This window comes from Aegilops tauschii, chromosome 4 (assembly GCF_002575655.3).
Source record: "Aegilops tauschii subsp. strangulata cultivar AL8/78 chromosome 4, Aet v6.0, whole genome shotgun sequence".
In the NCBI taxonomy this organism is placed as follows: Eukaryota; Viridiplantae; Streptophyta; class Magnoliopsida; order Poales; family Poaceae; genus Aegilops; species Aegilops tauschii.
Window position 1 is genome coordinate 50,433,185 of NC_053038.3, and position 19,190 is coordinate 50,452,374.

Here is a 19,190-nt window from a genome sequence, read left to right on the forward strand (position 1 = left end):
GTTTTCGTCTTGACTCTCCGGTATCAACTTTGGGGCACTCTTTGAAGTTCTATGTGTTAGTTGAATAGATGAATCTGAGATTGTGTGATTCATATCATATAATCATACCCACGGATACTTGAGGTGACATTGGAGTATCTAGGTGACATTAGGGTTTTGGTTGATGTGTGTCTTAAGGTGTTATTTTACTACGAACTCTAGGGCTGTTTGTGACACTTATAGGAATAGCCCAATGGATTGATCTGAAAGAATAACTTTGAGGTGGTTTCGTACCCTACCATAATGTCTTCGTTTGTTCTCCTCTATTAGTGACTTTGGAGTGACTCTTTGTTGCATGTTGAGGGATAGTTATATGATCCAATTATGTTATTATTGTTGAGAGAACTTGCACTAGTGAAAGTATGAACCCTAGGCCTTGTTTCCTAGCATTGCAATACCGTTTACGCTCACTTTTATCATTAGTTACCTTGCTGTTTTTCTATTTTCAGATTACAAAAACCTATATCTACCATCCATATTGCACTTGTATCACCATCTCTTCGCCGAACTAGTGCACCTATACAATTTACCATTGTATTGGGTGTGTTGGGGACACAAGAGACTCTTTGTTATTTGGTTGCAGGGTCGTTTGAAAGAGACCATCTTCATCCTACGCCTTCCACGGATTGATAAACCTTAGGTCATCCACTTGAGGGAAACTTGCTACTGTCCTACAAACCTCTGCACTTGGAGGCCCAACAACGTCTACAAGAAGAAGGTTGTGTAGTAGACATCAAGCAGTTTCTGGCGCCGTTGCCGGGGAGGTGAGTGCTTGAAGGTATATCTTTAGATCTTGCAATCGAATCTTTTTGTTTCTTGTTTTATCACTAGTTTAGTCTATAAAAGAAAACTACAAAAAAATGGAATTGAGTTTGTCTCATATGCTTCATCTTTTTAATATCTTTCGTGAGTATGATGGAAAGGAAAATTGTGCCAAAGTGTTAGAAGAAGAATGCATTAAAATGTTTGGCACTAAATCTTTGAATGATGAGCATGATTGCAATGTTGTTAGTATGAACTCCTTGAATATCCATGGTACTAATGATTGTTGCACTAGTTATGATGAAAATGTCTCCTATAAACATGTCAATTTTTGTGGAGTGCATTGGGTTTGCAAGTACACACCAAATAGGGAATATAGATATTGCAAGAGGCATAAGCACTTGGAAACTAAATTGTTGCAAGAAAGGCTAGATGTTTGTGCTGAAAATTTAAATTTTCTTGGCCGTACTTCTGGACTTTGCAATGAACAGGGTCATTTAGCTATCCGATGCAAATTGTTTCATGATCTAATCGTGTCCAAAAATTGTGATGACTTGATTTCCCTTGCACATTATAATGAACTCAGTTTGCTTTTGGGTTACGAAGAAATGAAACGTATAACTAAGCATCTTCCAGAATTTGCCCGTTATAAACTTCTTGGTTTTGATCTAGAGGAAATTTATATGTATTGTGCGGTGAATTGCATTTAAAATCCTTATATTGCCAATTACATAAATAAAATAAAGCAAATAGAAGATGAAGAGAATACTAATGAAAGGGAAGAGACTTCCCAATATCCTCCTATTATTTCTTATGATGAATCAGGTAACGAGGAGGAGCCTTCTATTCAACCAATCTCATCAATAAGGAACTCCAAAAAGAGGATTGAACCCACACATGATGTGGTGAAGAAGAAGAAAAGAAAAAGGAAGATAGGTAAAAAGATATCTCTCCCAAATAATGTTGCTCCTATTATTGTTGTGTCTCATGAAAATGAATCAAAAATAATTGTGGAAGATGATGCACTTGATGATGATCTCGCTATGCCTATTACTTGTTGTGATTATTATGATTGGGAAGATAATGATACTTCTTATGATCTTAAAAATCTTTTTGGCACTTGCTTGGAACAATATGATAATTGCTATACTATTGGTGCTATCCATACTATTAATGATGAGAGTGATTATGCTTATGATATGAAAAGGCCCAAGCTTGGGGATGCTATGTTTGATAAAGATGATGTTTTTGATAATATATTTGCTGCAATTAATGTTTGTCCCAAGCTTGGGGAGGCTACGTTTAATGAAGATGATATTCTTAGTCTCCCAAGTTTTGATATGCAAATTTATAATGATGATAGCATGCCTCCTACTTATGATGATTATATTGATGAAAGTGGGTTTGGAAGAGTGTCAACTTTAGGAAGTAATGATCCCACTATTTTGGAGGATGTTGAATCTTATAATAATTATGAAAGTGGATTTGGAGAGGTCATGACTTTATTTAGTGATGTATCCACTATCTCGGAAGAGGTTTCAATCGATTATGATGAGAACAAAGTTGCTACTTATGATGACTATTGTGATGAAACTTATGCTATAAAAAGTAGTGATGCTTATATTTATAAAACATGTCATGATTGTGATTACCCTTTTTCTGAACATTACTCTTTTAATGTGAAAACAATTTATAGTATTCAAGTCTCTTATGATACTCCCACTATTCCGAATGAGAAGAATTTTGCTTATGTGGAGAGTAGTAAAATTTCTATGCTTGTAGATCATGAAAAGAATGCCTTAGGTGCTGGTTATATTGTTGAATTCATTCATGATGCTACTGAAATTATTATGAGGGAGGAATATATGCTTGTAGGAATTGCAATAATATCAAGTTTCCTCTCTATGTGCTTAAAATCTTGAAGTTATGCTTGTTTTACCTTCCTATGCAAGTTGATTCTTGCCCATAAGTTGTTTGCTCACAAAATCTCTATGCATATGAAGTGGGTTATACTTAAATGTGCTAGTCATATTCTTCATGATGCTTACTTTATGTTTCAATTCTTATCTTTTATGTGAGCATCATTGAAATCATCATGCCTAGCTAGGGGCGTTAAACGTTAGCGCTTGTTGGGAGGCAACCCAATTTTATTTTAGTTTCTTGCTTTTTGGTTCTATTTAGGAATAAATAATCCATCTATCTTCTGTTTATATGTGGTTTTGTGTTTTAATTAGTGTTTGTGCCAAGTAGAACCTTTGGGAAGACTTGGGTGAAGTCTTTATGATCATGCTGTAAAAAACAGAAACTTTAGTGCTCACGAGATTAGCTAATTTTTTTACTGGAGAGTGATATTTAGTTGATTCTTTTTGCAGATGATTACTAGACAAATTACTCAGGTCCACCAATTTATTTTAGAATTTTTGGAGTTCCAGAAGTTTGCCTTAGTTACAGATTACTACAGACTGTTCTGTTTTTGACAGATTCTGTTTTCCGTGTGTTGTTTGCTTATTTTGATAAATCTATGGCTAGTAAAATAGTTTATAAGCCATAGAGAAGTTGGAATACATTAGGTTTAACACCAATATAAATAAAGAATGAGTTCATTACAGTACCTTGAAGTGGTGTTTTGTTTTCTTTCGCTAACGGAGCTCACGAGATTTTCTGTTAAGTTTTGTGTTGTGAAGTTTTCAAGTTTCGGGTAAAGATTCGATAGACTACGGAATAAGGAGTGGAAAGAGCCTAAACTTGGGGATGCCCAAGGCACCCCAAGGTAATATTCAAGGATAACCAAGCGTCTAAGCTTGGGGATGCCCTGGAAGGCATCCCCTCTTCCGTCTTCGTTCATCGGTAACTTTACTTGGAGCTATATTTTTATTCACCACATGATATGTGTTTTGCTTGGAGCGTCATGTCATTTTCTTTAGCTTTGCTTGCTGTTTGAATAAAATACCAAGATCTGAAATTCTTAAATGAGAGAGAGTCTTCACATAGCTACATAATTATTTAACTACTCATTGATCTTCACTTATATCTTTTTGGAGTAGTTTGCCATTTACTCATGTGCCTCACTTATATCCTATGAGTAAATGGTTGAATGATTTGAATGTCATAAATCTGAAATTATATATGTTTCATATGCCTTTCCCATGGGGAGTAATGCCTTCACATATAAGAAGTAGAGGTGGTAAATTTATTGAAGGTTAGCAAACATTGTATTGGTCACTTGAACAATTCATGAAAGAATATTGAAGGAAGAGAGGTTTCACATATAAATATACTATCTTGGACATCTTCTATGATTGTGAGCCCCATTAATTATTTTCAAACCTGAGCAAATTAGTTGAAGTTGGACAAGGAAGACAACATAATGACTTATGCTTGGGTATATTTGTATAGAAGTTATATTGTTATGGATCCTCTAACATGTGGTGCTTGCTATTTAGAATCCTTTGCTAGCCAAAATATCTGTACTAAGCGGGAATACTGCTTGTGCATCCAAACTCCTTGAACCAAGTTTCTTCCATGAGTGTCCACCATATCTACCTATATGCGGTATTTACCTGCCGTTCCAAGTAAATTTGCATGTGCCAAACTCTAAACCTTCAAATAATAATATGTTTTGTATGCCCGAATCGCTCATGTAGCGACTAGGGGCTAGCAGTATCTTCCATGCTAGGTGGGTTATTCTCACGATGAGTGGACTCCGCTCATCATTCACGAGAAAATGGCTGGTAACTGGGATGCACAGTCCCATGATCAAAAGATCGAAATCAAATCAAAAATAATTGCAAACAAAACTCCCCCATGGTTTGATGTTAGTTGGAGGCACCCGTTGTTTCGGGCAAGCACTACTAGAAAAAGGGCTATAGATGGGATTGACACTAATGGCGCACCAGACAAGCGGTGCGCCATTAGTATATACTAATGGCGCACCACCTTCTGATACGCCATTAGAGTTGAAACTACGCCAGGTGCGCCATTAGTATCAAATTTTTTTTTAACTAGTGCGCCTGTCCAAACATACTAATGGCGCATCCAGACACAGTGCGCCATTAGTAGTTGAAACTACTAATGGCGCACCTGGCCCAGGGTGCGCCATTAGTATTAAATTTTTATTTTTTTTAACTAGTGCGCCTGTCCAAACATACTAATGGCGCATCCAGACACAGTGCGCCATTAGTAGTTGAAACTACTAATGGCGCACCTGGCCCAGGGTGCGCCATTAGTATCAATTTTTTTTTAACGAGTGCGCCTGTCCAAACATACTAATGGCGCATCCAGACACAGTGCGCCATTAGTAGTTGAAACTACTAATGGCGCACCTGGCCCAGGGTGCGCCATTAGTATAATTTTTTTTTACTAGTGCGCCTGTCCAAACTACTAATGGCGCACCTGTGAGTGGTGCGCCATTAGTAGTTCAACTACTAATGGCGCACCACTCCCACGGTGCGCCATTAGTAACTTGGCCCATTCCACCGAATGCACACCCCCCCCCCCGTGGACCGCCTTTTCAGTTTTTAAAAAAATAAAAGAAAATGATGGAAATGTCAAAAAAATAAAATAAAATAAGTTTCCCATGTGATATGTGGTCTAGTTGTTGGGAAAATTAACAAATATGAATTTCGACTTTATTTGCAAAATCTCTCTGGAATTTCTTAAAATGGGCATAACTTTTGCATACGAACTCGGATGAAAAAGTTTTTTATATGAAAAATCATCTACTCGGAAAGTTACATCCGATTTTAACGGGGGGAACCCTGTTAAACATTTTCAAAATCCTCAAAAACCTAACAGAAAAAAAGATACGGGGCTTTTAAGATCCGGAGAGGCAAAAAATTCAAAAAAAAATCAAACTTACTAATGGCGCACCTGCCCATGGTGCGCCATTACTATCTTCCCGCCTTCAAAATTCAAAATAAATAAAAAAATAAAAAAAAGTTACTAATGGCGCACCTGCCCATGGTGCGCCATTAGTATGCCGTATATATGGCTGGGTGTGTCCTCTCCTCCTTACCTCTTCATTCTTCTCCTCCATTCCACCTCTCCACTTCATCTCCTCTCCGGTGAGCTCCTCCTCCCTCCTCTCCAGTGAGCTCCTCCTCCCTCCTCTCCGGTGAGCTCCTCCTCCCTCCTCTCCGGTGAGCTCCTCCTCCCTCCTCTCCGGTGAGCTCCTACTCCCTCCTCTCCGGTGAGCTCCTCCTCCCTCCTCTCCGGTGAGCTCCTCCTCCCTCCTCTTCGGTGAGCTCCTCCTCCCTCCTCTCCTCCCATCCCCTCATGGTTTCTCCTTCCTCCTCTCCGATGTTCCGGTGAACTCCTCTCCGGCGATGTAGGCGAGCACCTCTCCGGCGACCTCCTCCTCCTCCTCTCCGGCGAACTCCTCTCCGGCAAAAGAACACGGCAAAAGAACGTACAAGATCCAAAAACAGGAACAAAATTTGAAATAATATGGTGCAAAAAAACGAGCAAAAAAAACGAGAAAAAAATGGGCAAAGAAATCGCGATCCAGATCCAAATTCAAAATTCAAAAATAGCAATGGCGCACGGTGGGGGTTAGACGGTGCGCCACTACTATTTTCCCGCCTTCAAAATTCAAAAATACTAATGGCGCACCGTGGCCTATACTAATGGCGCACCAGTGGCCTATACTAATGGCGCACCATGGCATATACTAATGGCGCACCAGTGGTACGCCATTAGTATACCAGATACTAATGGCGCACCACTGGTGCGCCATTACTAAAACTTACTAATGGCGTGCTAGTAATGGCGCACCTAATGTGCGCCATTAGTAGCCAAAATAGGTGCGCCATTAATAACCTATTTTCTAGTAGTGAAGCCATGGATTGATGATTGTTGGTGGAGGGAGAGTAAAAATCTTTACCTTTTTGTTTGGGAACCGCCTATAATGTATGTAGTATGGAAGATATTGGGAACTCTTGGTCGTTATGTTGACAATGAAAGCATACCTCTCATAATTATTTTCATCTCTGTTTTTGCTTCGAGCTCTGGCACCTCTGCAAATCCCTGCTTCCCTCTGCGAAGCGCCTATCTTTTACTTTTATGCAAGGGTCAGTAGTATTCCTTCTCATTCCAACCTACTCTTTAGTTGGCAAGCATCATATGATGGAAAGATCTGAGCATATATGGCCATTCAAATATATTTGATCATGAATTATTATTGTTGACATTACCCTTGAGGTAAAAGGTTGGGAGGCGAAACATTAAGCCCCTATCTTTCTCTGTGTTCGATGAATACTATTTGTTCTAAAAATATGCTTTGAGTGGTAGCAATCATGGAAGACTAAATGATAGTTGAGTATGTGAAGTTTGCTGAATCAAAGCTCTGACATAGACTGTTCCTGAAAATAAGATGAATTGCAATTGTTTGATGACTGAGAACTGTTTGTTGGTTTTCAAGAAAGTTTATGATCTATACTTTAAATGTGAATAGTTTGTTACTTGAACATGAAAAGTTTTATGAGTTGAGCTATTGTTATAATATATAATGATGCTAGAAAAGGTGATTGAAATTATCATTGATCAAACTTATGCACCTGCTAGCATTCACACTTCATAAATTCTTTCTTTTATCATTTACCTACTCGAGGACGAGCAGGAATTAAAGTTGGGGATGCTGATACGTCTCCAATGTATCTATAACTTATGAAGTATTCATGCTATTATATTATCCATCTTGGATGTTTTATGGGCTTTACTATGCACTTTTATATTACTTTTGGGACTAACCTATTGACCCAGAGCCCAGTGTCAGTTCCTGTTTTTTCCCTTGTTTCGGTGTTTCGAAGAAAAGGAATATCAAACGGAGTCGAAACGGAATGAAACCTTCTGGAGAAGTTATTTTTGGAAGGAAAGCAACCTGGGAGACTTGGGGTCTACGTCAAGAAGGCAACGAGGAAGGCACGAGGCAGGGGGCGCGCCCTCCACCCTCGTGGGGCCCTCATGGCTCCCCTGACGTATTTCTTCCGCCTATATATATACATATATATATATATACATATATATATATATATATATATATATATATATATATATATCCATATACCCTAAAACGATCGGGGAACAGAATAGATCGGGAGTTCCGCCGCCGCAAGCCTCTGTAGCCACCAAAAACCAATCGGGACCCTGTTCCGGCACCCTGCCGGAGGGGGGAACCCTCACCGGTGGCCATCTTCATCATCCCGGCACTCTCCATGACGAGGAGGGAGTAGTTCACCCTCGGGGCTGAGGGTATGTACCAGTAGCTATGTGTTTGATCTCTCTCTGTCGTGTTCTTGATTTGGCACAATCTTGATGTATCGCGAGCTTTGTTATTATAGTTGGATCTTATGTTTCTTCTCCCCCTCTACTCTCTTGTAATGGATTGCGTTTTCCCTTTGAAGTTATCTTATCGGATTGAGTCTTTAATGATTTGAGAACACTTGATGTATGCCTTGCCGTGCGTATCTGTGGTGACAATGGGATATCACGTGATTCACTTGATGTATTTTTCGGTGATCAACTTGCGGGTTCCGCCCATGAACCTATGCATAGGGGTTGGCACACGTTTTCGTCTTGACTCTCCGGTATAAACTTTGGGGCACTCTTTGAGGTTCTATGCGTTGGTGGAATAGATGAATCTGAGATTGTGTGATGCATATCGTATAATCATACCCACGGATACTTGAGGTGACATTGGAGTATCTAGGTGACATTAGGGTTTTGGTTGATGTGTGTCTTAAGGTGTTATTTTACTACGAACTCTAGGCTGTTTGTGACACTTATAGGTAGCCCAATGGATTGATCGGAAAGAATAACTTTGAGATGGTTTCGTACCTACCATAATCTCTTCGTTTGTTCTCCGCTATTAGTGACTTTGGAGTGACTCTTTGTTGCATGTTGAGGGATAGTTATATGATCCAATTATGTTATTATTGTTGAGAGAACTTGCACTAGTGAAAGTATGAACCCTAGGCCTTGTTTCCTAGCATTGCAATACCGTTTACGCTCACTTTTATCATTAGTTACCTTGCTGTTTTTATATTTTCAGATTACAAAAACCTATATCTACCATCCATATTGCACTTGTATCACCATCTCTTCGCCGAACTAGTGCACATATACGATTTACCATTGTATTGGATGCGTTGGGGACACAAGAGACTCTTTGTTATTTGGTTGCAGGGTTGTTTGAGAGAGACCATCTTCATCTTACGCCTCCCACGGATTGATAAACCTTGGGTCATCCACTTGAGGGAAACTTGCTACTGTCCTACAAACCTCTGCACTTGGAGGCCCAACAACGTCTACAAGAAGAAGGTTGTGTAGTAGACATCAGCTTCCGCTTTCGGTCTACGAGGGTACGTAGACAATACTCTCCCCTCTCGTTGCTATGCATCACCATGATCTTGCGTGTGCGTAGGATTTTTTTTGAAATTACTGTGTTCCCCAACAGTCGATATGCATGATCTTGCTTTGATCTTATCTTGCGTGGTCGGCATAAAGTGTGTTATACTAGCATGAATCTAGATTAAACGTTTCAGAGAGTTTTTTTAGGAATGTTTGAGAGAGTTTTGAAACAAAAGGCTATTTATATATGACCCAGGGGTACCCACCATGGCCCATGTGAGGCAAGCTCTCATGTAGGTTCAGTCGGGTAGGAAGAAGAGAAAAGAAAACAATGATTCACTGTAAGTTGTGATATGGTCCAGTAAGTAAGACCCCATTGAACTGTTCGGCCAACAGTCCATCACGCGGGCCTATTATTTCCTGTATCTTGACGTTCCCAATTCCTGTGATCCTGTCAATAAAAACTGCAGCCACAATGCATCTGCGCGCATCATGCCGCCATCCACTATTGCCTTCCTGCCTTTGATGCGGTGCCTTCCCCTGCTGCTTTGCCGCGACGTTTCCCCGGTCCATCTCCGATTGATGGTGCTGTACAGAGAGGGAGAAGGGAGTCGACCCATTCCTGGTTTTGTTCCATGGAGATATATTTGCTAGGATGATAGACTAGAAAAACATAGAAATTTTTCATTGCCTAAGGAATCGTAGAGGGCATCTACCAAATCCTCCACGTATAACTATAACTTAGCGGTAAATACATATCTTATTTTTTGTTTGAACCATATTATGCTAAGTTTTGTATTAATCTATTTTTTACATGTTTACGTACCCAATGGACTTGAAGATTATACATTTATTTGGAATAAAGAGTTGAACATTAGCACTAAATACATGTCTTATTTTTTGTTTGAACCAGTGCCATATTATGCTAAGTTTTATATTGATCTATTTTTTTACATGTTTAGGTACCTAACGGACTTGAAGATTCGACATTTATTTTGGAATAAAGAATGGAAGATTCAACAAGCAAGGAGTCCAAGTTAGAATTTATATGATTTTTTCGTTGTTTTATATACTTTTTACTTAGTTCTTGAGACAAAACTATTTTGGACCATTAATTTTGTTAATTTGTTCCATGAATTCATACTATTTGATCAATAAATTTTGTTGATCGACTTATTTGATTGCATGGTGGCTTTATTTTTTTTATTTTCTTTATTAAAAGTCCGCCCTACGTAACCTCAAATCATGGATCTTCCACTGGGTCCTTTGTTCAATCAATATTTTGGCAAGGCCTCGTCTGGAACACAAGAGTTCGAAATGTAGGAAAAGAAAAATATATGGATTGAGATGTCATGTGTTTTAGATTTCTATGAAACTAAAACCACAAGAAAACTATAAAATTGTCATTTGGATGTCATGCAGGAAAAACATGGGAATTGTATACACAAAGGGAAGAAATTTTCCTCCAAAACTATTTTGAAATAGCTCATTGCGTAGGAATTTCAATGGAATGTAGGATTCAATACCTATGCTCCAAACGGTACCAAAGGAAAAAATTCATGTGAGAATCTTATTCTCCAAAACTCCTATGATTTCCCTTTATTTTAAGTGGGGCCTAAGTGTGCACCTACCGACATCTTACGAGACAATTACTGCCTCATTGGCCAGTTGGTAAATCCCAGGAAGTCTTTCAGTATTTTGTTTAGTACTATTCATCTCGCAAGTTGTTAATGCAAAATATCTCGGTCTTCCAACACTACGGGGATGGATGAGTAAGGGAAAAGTTAAAACTCTATAAGAGCATCTTGTAAAAGACAATGCGTCGGGGATACAACTATTTATCTGCCAGTGGGAAAGATGTAATGATCAAATTAGTTGCACAAGCTTTGCCGGCATATGTCATGGGAGTGTTTTAAGTTGTGAGATGGTAAGTGTGATAGTTCAATGTGTTTAATCGGTTTTTTTTTGTGGCGGTCAGTGGGTGGGAAAAGGAAGACTCGCTAATTTCTTGTGACTGTTTGTTAAATCCAAGGAGAATAGAGGGGACTGGATTCCCGGAAATACCTTTGTTTAATCAGACCCTCCTTGTGCGTTAGGTGTGGTGATTAATTCAGAACCCTGGTAGCCTAGTGGGCAAAGTTCATAGAGCAAAGTATTTCCTAAATTGGTTGCTCAAAAAAAAGTATTTCCTAAATTGTGCATTGCATGACACTATGTTTATGACCGAATTCGATTCACCAAAAAGGGGCCTAATCTGGTGGGTGGGCATGGGTGCCAGTATCAGAGTGTGGAGATTCTCTAAGACCAATTGGGCCTTGAGAGGGAAGCAAGATTAAATGTATGTATGAGTTGTTGGATCAGTAAACAGCTGATAGCCACCATGATACTATGCCACATGGGCATCCACCGTCCATCACACATTGCACCATCGGACGGCTGCCCGCTAGACTCAATTAGTCATGTACCGGATCCTGACACATCAACTATGGTGCCAGGAGCCAGACAACTACGCACAATAGGGGACATGCATTAAATCACATTCATTTTTTCGCGTGATAATGTGGTTTGTCTTGCAGAAAAAACTTACAAATTTTTTCTTGCAAAATGCATATTCCCCTGCAAAAAGTTCTTTCAAAATACAGATTCTAATGCAATTTCAAAATGCATATTATCTTGCAAATTTAATTCTTGCATGCGTTGTTGTCGGCTTGAGAGAGCCTGGGAGGGAGGAAGGGAGGGAAAGGTTGTGCAGCATGCATGCAACTCTACTACGTACTCAAATTAATGCTATGTGCCCTATGAAGCTATCTTGCATGGCTTGTGCCATGTTCCTGCTATCGCCCATCCGTTGTACGGTGACCTGCAAATCATACGTGTTCGCCAGCTGATTACACTAATGTGCACATCCTTGCATCTAGATCGAGAGCTTAGCCCTGCACCACACGATGGTTACCTGATCCTCACCCTTTGTTGGATCAGGTGTTTGTCAACTTGAAAGCATAATTGACTCATCAATACTTCTTGCCACTATATGCGGAAGGAATCTTGAAATTTTTACTACGGAATAGACATGATTGTCATTTTCTCACCTAGCATCCGGATAAAAGTAGATGTTTTCGTCATCGAGGGTAAAACACATCTCGTAAAGGTTTTTTTTTCTTTAATATAGTTGTGTGGGCAAGAAAAGAAACATTGTTTATTGCCATAAAATAAAGAAGTGGGAGAAAAACAAAGAATATCATTTCTATCAAGGAAGATGGTGTGAAATCTGTACATTCTCCATAAAAGCTCTGAGAGCATATCACTTCATATTAAAGTTTAGAGTAATGATACACTTACATAACCTAATAAATTAAGTGGTGTATTTTGATTGGATGAAATTAAAAAGGGGCCCACTCAGTTGAAATCAGGGAGGATGTATTGCTTAGAGCATCCCCAGCCGCGCCCCAGAAAGGCCTCCCCAGGCGATTTTTTCGCGCCGGCGCCGAAAAAACGGCCCAATCGCGCCTCCAGGAGCCCGATTTTCGCCGGCCTGGGCCGAAATCAGCGCCGGCGGAACCAGGCCGAACCCGGCGAGCTGGGGGGCGCCCGGACGAGTTGTTTTGGCGCGAAGCAGCCGCGGGCCCGCCGAGTCAACCAGACGGGCGCTTCGTCGCCCTCATCGCCTCGGTTCCCGCGGGAATCAATGCCAAGGCTGCCGCCGCCGGTCAGCCTTGCCATTGATTCCTCACGGGGTGGCGCGTCACGGGGCGGCGCGGCGACGCCTCCCCTCCCAGCACGCGTACACGCGGGCGCGGCTATATAAGCCGGTGGCCTCCCTCGCCTCTGGCCACACCAGCCCTAACCACCGAGATCTCCCTCTCCCTCCCCCGTGCGCCGCCTCCGAGCCCTTCCCCACCGACAACCCCGATGTCCGAATGTTTCCCCGGCGACGAGGCGGCGGCCAACGACTTCGGATGCCGCTCGCTCCGCGAACAGGAGTCGTGGCTCCTGTTCGAGGCCAACATCCCGGCGCCGCCGGACATGCGCGCCGGGCCGACGGGGTGGAGGCTCAGCAAGGGGGAGTGCCCATTCCCCCGTTGCCCGACGCCGTGGCGCGCGCCCCCTACTTCGCCGCCGAGGTAGAGATCGTGCGCGCCTCCCTCACCGACGAGCAGCTCGCCCTCCCCCAGTACGCCGCCACAACCACTCGGCATGGGCGGCGTACTTCGAGCGCCGTCAGCAGCAGAGGATGGCGTCCACCAACGGGGCGCTGGTGGTGGGCGGCACGAAGAACAGCGAGGGGCGCCACCTGTGGTGGGGCGTCCCTGGCCGCACGCTCGAGGGCGTGCTGACGCACCTTGAGGGCGGCAACAACCCGCCGCTGGCATACCCTCCCCCGGCGAGGGCGGCCACCCCAGCCCACCGCCGACGCGCCGGGCAATGGATGCCCAGGAGGTTCGGCCCCTCCTCGTCTTCCTCCTCGAACTCCTCCTCACGCTCTTCTTCCCACTCCTCCGGCTCTTCGGCGCTGCTCGGCGTCAAGGCCGAGCCCGCAGCGGAGACGCCGCTCGGCCGGCGCACTCGCAGCGCCGGCATCGTCATCAACGAGGGAGGCCGGCGCGCCTCCTCGTCGGCTCCTCCGCGCTTCGTCAAGCCAAAGACGGAGCCGGGGCTCGCGCCGGTGAAAGCGGAGACGGGTCTCCCCGCCGTGAAGACGGAACACGACGACGTGGAGCTCGACGACGACGCAGCCCTGGAATGGGCGCGCCAGGACTCCCTGAAGATGGCGAGGGAGCGCCAGTGCGCCGCCCTGCGGCGCTTCGCGCAGCGCTGCCGGGGCCGCGACGAAGGAGGAGGAGGAGTCCTCGACGACAGCGACGACGACGACGCGCCGCTGCCGCCACCAGTCCGCCATGGCGACGCCGGGCAGGTGTCCACCAGGGATGGCCACGTCAAGGAGGAGAAGGCCGGCCATCGCCCATACCACATAAACTTGGACGATAGCGTGGTAACCTGGGGTAGTGGCTGTACGAAATTAGGCCACGGGCCAATCGGCTAACGGATCGTAAAAAAGATAGCACGGATGATGGTCCATGGGTGCAACGTGGCGGGAGCGCGCGTAAAAGTCGACCCAACTGCCAACGCCGGGCGACGCCTCGACGTGGACGTTACGTAACGGTGATCGGCCAGGTTTCCCCGCTTCCGCCGTAGAGCTGAGCCGTCGCGCCGGAACTGGAAGTAGGTCACGGGCGAGACCGCGAGACAGACAGATCATGGAAGCTGACGGGATGGATAGTGCACTGGTGACTGGTGTAACCCAAAGCTGATAGATAGAAAAGAACGTGTGACGGATAGTAGTGGCACGCATGGCCTTGCCGGACTCTCGACATCAGAGTGCTGGCTAGCCTAGTAGGCCTAGGAGCAGTAGCTGTTGTTTGGGCTCTCGTGATTCCACTTTATCTAAACAAAGCTGGACGACGTGATTATTTGTGTCAAGGGTATTCTTTTTTAAGCAACTCCAACGCGCCGATCCAAACGGACGGCGTTTTGTTCATTTGGTTCTGCCGTCCTGTTTATCATTTAGGCTGGCACTGCGTCCAACGTCCGTGATCCATTTCATGTCCGCGGACAAATTTGAAAAGGACCTCGGCCGTAGATCATGCCAGCGGCCATGCCGTCGCCCAAAATTCATGTCGGCATCATGCCAGCTCCAAAACAACACCACACAGTTCATGCTGGCGCACTTGCCAGCGGCCGCACATATGCCAGCATACAAAAAAGGGGCGGGAGTTCAACCACACCATCGCGGCCGTGGTTATGCCAACACACTTGCCGGCATAAAAAAAGGGTGGCGCTCGCCGTCAAATTTGAGCATGTCGACCTGCATCTTCTCGAACCACGGCCTATTTCTCGGCGACATGGTGTTGAGGTCCACCTTCATGATCTCCACCCCGTCATCATGCTAGCGAGAGCCACTTCTTTCGCCTTGGTCTTGGCATTGGCGGCCTCAATCTCTAGCATCTTGACTTGCTTCTCTGCTTTCATCTCAAACCTTCTCGCTTGCTTCTCCGCGTCCATCTCAAGCCTCCTCCTTTGGATCTCCATGAAGGCGTTCATGTGCTCTTCCTTGTCTTGCCGGCACTTCTCCTTCCTTGAGTCCTTCTTGGTCATCATGCCCTCCACGGTTGCGAGCAAGGCGATCGATGCTGCATCCCGTTTGTCCTTCTTCTTGGAGTTGGTCTTCCCCTGTGTCCGTGGCTTCTTGCCCTCCCCAACCTCCTCCACCGTTTTCTTCCCCCCACGCGCCATGAGGGCGGCATATTGTGCCTCAAACTTCTCCTCCCCGTTGATGATCCTCCAACAATGGAAGAGGTTGAAGGACTTGCCTTCATGTTGGACCTTGAATGCCTCCAAAGTTTGGAATGCCTACAAATGAATTGCATGCAAGCATATGGGCAAATGGATATGCAGATGGACATGTAAGCATAAACGGAATGAAAACAAAGAGGGGCGCATGCATGCATACCATGTCTTGCATGCTGATGCCGCACACGGGGCGTGCCTTGATGCTCTCAAGAGTGGCACAAAAGTTGTTGCACTCTTGTTGGATCACCATCCATCGCTTTGAAATGGACACCCATGCGCGCGTGCTTTGCATTTGGTACGGCACAAACTTCTTGCGTTCATGAAACTCACGGTGGACACGAGTCCAAAAGGTTGATGCCTTTTGTTCGACGTCGACCTTGGGGGTCTTGCCCAATGTCCCTTGAACACTCACAAAGGTGCTTGTCCTCGACCGCCGTGTACGCCTTCGTCCACTTGCTCTTGCGCTTCGGCTTCGCCCTGGTGTGGTTGAACTCTAGAACATGATGTTCTGCCTGAAACTGTTGGCCGTGTCGTCGTCGCCGGCCGTCGGCATGGTGTCGAACAGGTTGCGGGTGCCGGGGAGCACGTCGGCTGGCATCTCCCACGCGCGTTTCCTGGTCCCTCCGGATGACGAGGCACCGGCCACCAGTGTGGCGTTGAGGTCGATGGGCGCGGGTGCGGGCGTGGAAGGAGCCACCACGCTCACCTTCGGCGAGCATTCCCCGGAGAGTCGAGAGGCTTGCGGGTAGACGTGGAAGCCGGGAATCGGGTGCATCGCTGACGGGCGGGGCGACTCCGGCAGCATCATCCAAGGAAACACGGACGAGCCGGTGCTGGCAGCGGCCACAGCGGCGTTGACGATCCCGTGCTGGCCAGGGCTTAACCCTAGGTCTCATTGCTGACGCGACGCAGGCGTTGATGCCCTCCTGCTGCGCGGCGGCGGCCGCTGCTTCGCCCCTTGCGTCCGCCGCGTGCCTCCGGCCCTTCTCTTCGCTGACTGCGCGGCCCGCTCCTCGGGCGTCAGCTGCTTCTTCTTCTTGGGCGAGGCGGCGATCTTGCAGGAGGCGCGGGAGTTGCCTTTGCCGGAGGGGGCGGAGGTGATGCCGGATGAGGCAAGGGAGGCGAGGCCGGCGGCGGCATCAAGGGCGTCGTCCATGGCGAGCGGCCGGGAATGCGCGCGGGCGAGAGGGTTTTTGAGAAAGTGGAGGGAAATGGTGGAGGCGTTGCCACTGACTGGCGGGCCAGGGGGAGTAGTTCGGGCGCGTCCGTCTAGTGTCCGCGCCGACGCAAATCAGGCTAAAAATTGGCCAGGGATGGGTAGGCAGGCGGACGAAAGCGGACGCGCGTCCGTTTGTGTCGGCGCGTTGGGCCGATTTTTCTGTCCGCTGCGACCCAAACAGACATGCACGGACAAAATGGGTCACTGCGTTCGAGTTGCTCTTACTACTCAGAAATGAAACGAGACGAGAAAATTACTCCGTCCGTCCTCCGTAATATATGAGCGTTGAGCAACATGCATGGCAGAGAAAACCGGGTAAACCTAGCTTCCTCCCCCAACATCAACTAAAAGAAAAGAAAAGGACGCTGATAACGCCCACACGTGTGGTGGAAGCGACATCTGCCCGCACGCTTTATAACACACAGACTGCGCCACGTCACCGCATGCATGCATGTGGGAATCTTTTTGATTTCTAGTTTTTAAAATGTTTTATCTCTTAAATGAAAAATCCGATTGAAGATCGGTTTTCACCACTAAATCCATCTTGACGAGATCTTCGAAACTAGATCTCACATCAGTATGTTTCAACGACTTTTTTTTGGGTTAAAAGTTGACATGTCTATTGCACATGAATTTCCATGGTGTTTACACTGAAGTTGCCATGGTATATTTCAACTATTTTCTTCTACATTTAAAAGTAAATTTTGACATATTTATAAAACAGAGAATTAAGAAACTAGACTTGCCATGAACCATAAATTAAAATTGTCATGATACATGCACTTAAAATTGCCATGGTTCATACAAAAAATAATTTTAATGGTTAAAGTACTGGAATTGCCATGGTCAAAATACTTAAATTGCCATGCTCTATCAACTAAAATTGCCACATGGCAACTTTAGTGTAAACACTATGGCAACTACGGTGTAAACATCATGGCAACTTTTGGGCAAATTTTTTTCGTCGAAACATATCAACACGAGGTCTAGTTTTGAAGATCTCGTCGAGACGAATTTAATGGTGAAAACGGATTTTTTTAGAATGAAGACGCTAGGAGCGCCCGGCTTTAACTGAATAAAGCCCACAACAAGCAGCGTACACGAGCATAAAGTCTTACAACGCATCAGGAACCCTCAAAAGATCGAGCAAGGCGAGGGGAGCAAGTTTTGGATTACAAGCCGTAGCTGGCTGAAACAGAGCACGCATGCTCGTGGTGATGATGGCAAAAGGTGCCTCACATCCCTAGGGCGGCGCAGGAGCTCTTGCCAAAGCGTAGACCTGACAAAGACAGGCAAGAGCGAGCTGCAGGAGATCAACGTCTTGGCGCCTTTCCAACGGCGCCCACTGCTGCAAGAAGATGACACATTTGAAAATCACGTCAGCCGAGTGAGAGGGGAAGACTCCCTCAATAGTAAGTTTGTTCCTTATATGCCAAAGTGCCCAGAGTAACGCCCCCACGCAACACCACATGACACGTCGAGCGGTACCACTAACCGACGACAAGAGAGCACACATCTCAGAACTAGACCTGAGATCCCAATCCCGGCCAGCGGCCTCGCGGACCGCACTCCATGCGAACCGGGCTAGGTGGCAATGGAAAAAACATGGTTAGCGGTCTCTGGCTCCCCGCAGACCGCACAAGTCCCGCTGGCCGGACCGTTGCGTTTGGCTATGTTGACGGACATGGGAAGTTTGTCACGACACAGCTGCCATAAGAAAACTTTAATCTTGAGGGGCAAACTAGCTTTCCATAGCCCGGAAGCCACCTGCTGGTGGGGGACCCTAGCAAGAGCTCGGTAAAGGGAGTTTATGGAGAACTTGCCAGAGGCGTTGAGGTGCCACGATACTATGTCCGAGCCTTGGGTTAAAACCACCCCCTCAACTAGAGTCAACAAGTTTCCCAACTGTGAGTTCGCGGCGGAACAGCAACACCGGCGGGGACTCAGCCATAGCTTGAGCCAAACAGGTCTCTGAACCTGGACCAGAGAGGTTGGTCACCAATCCAGAAACATGCTGGGCATCCATCTTTGACCAGAAACTTCGCCCCCATGGCGAAGATTGGTTTAAGCTCCTGAATGGAGTTCTAGAAGGGAGACCCCCTCCCTGTGGCTGCAAAGAAGTTGCCCGTCGGGAAGTATTTGGCTTTGAGAAGATCCGCCCAAAGCCCAGTTTCCCCTTGGGACAACTTCCAGACCCATTTGCACATAAGCGCCACGTTCATCAGCCTAGAATTCATCACCCCAATCCCCCCCGGGACTTGGGACGGCACATGGCCGTCCATTTGACAAGGTGGTACTTTCGTTTGGGGCTGGCTCCTTCCCAAAAGAAGCGGGACCGAGGCGTGTCGAGCTTGAAGTGCACACCGTCGGCCAACAAAAATAGGCCCATGGTAAACATGGGTAGCGAGGATAGACTAGAGCTGGTTAGGATTAGCCGTGCTCCCGACAACATGAATCTAGCTCGCCACGACCCAAC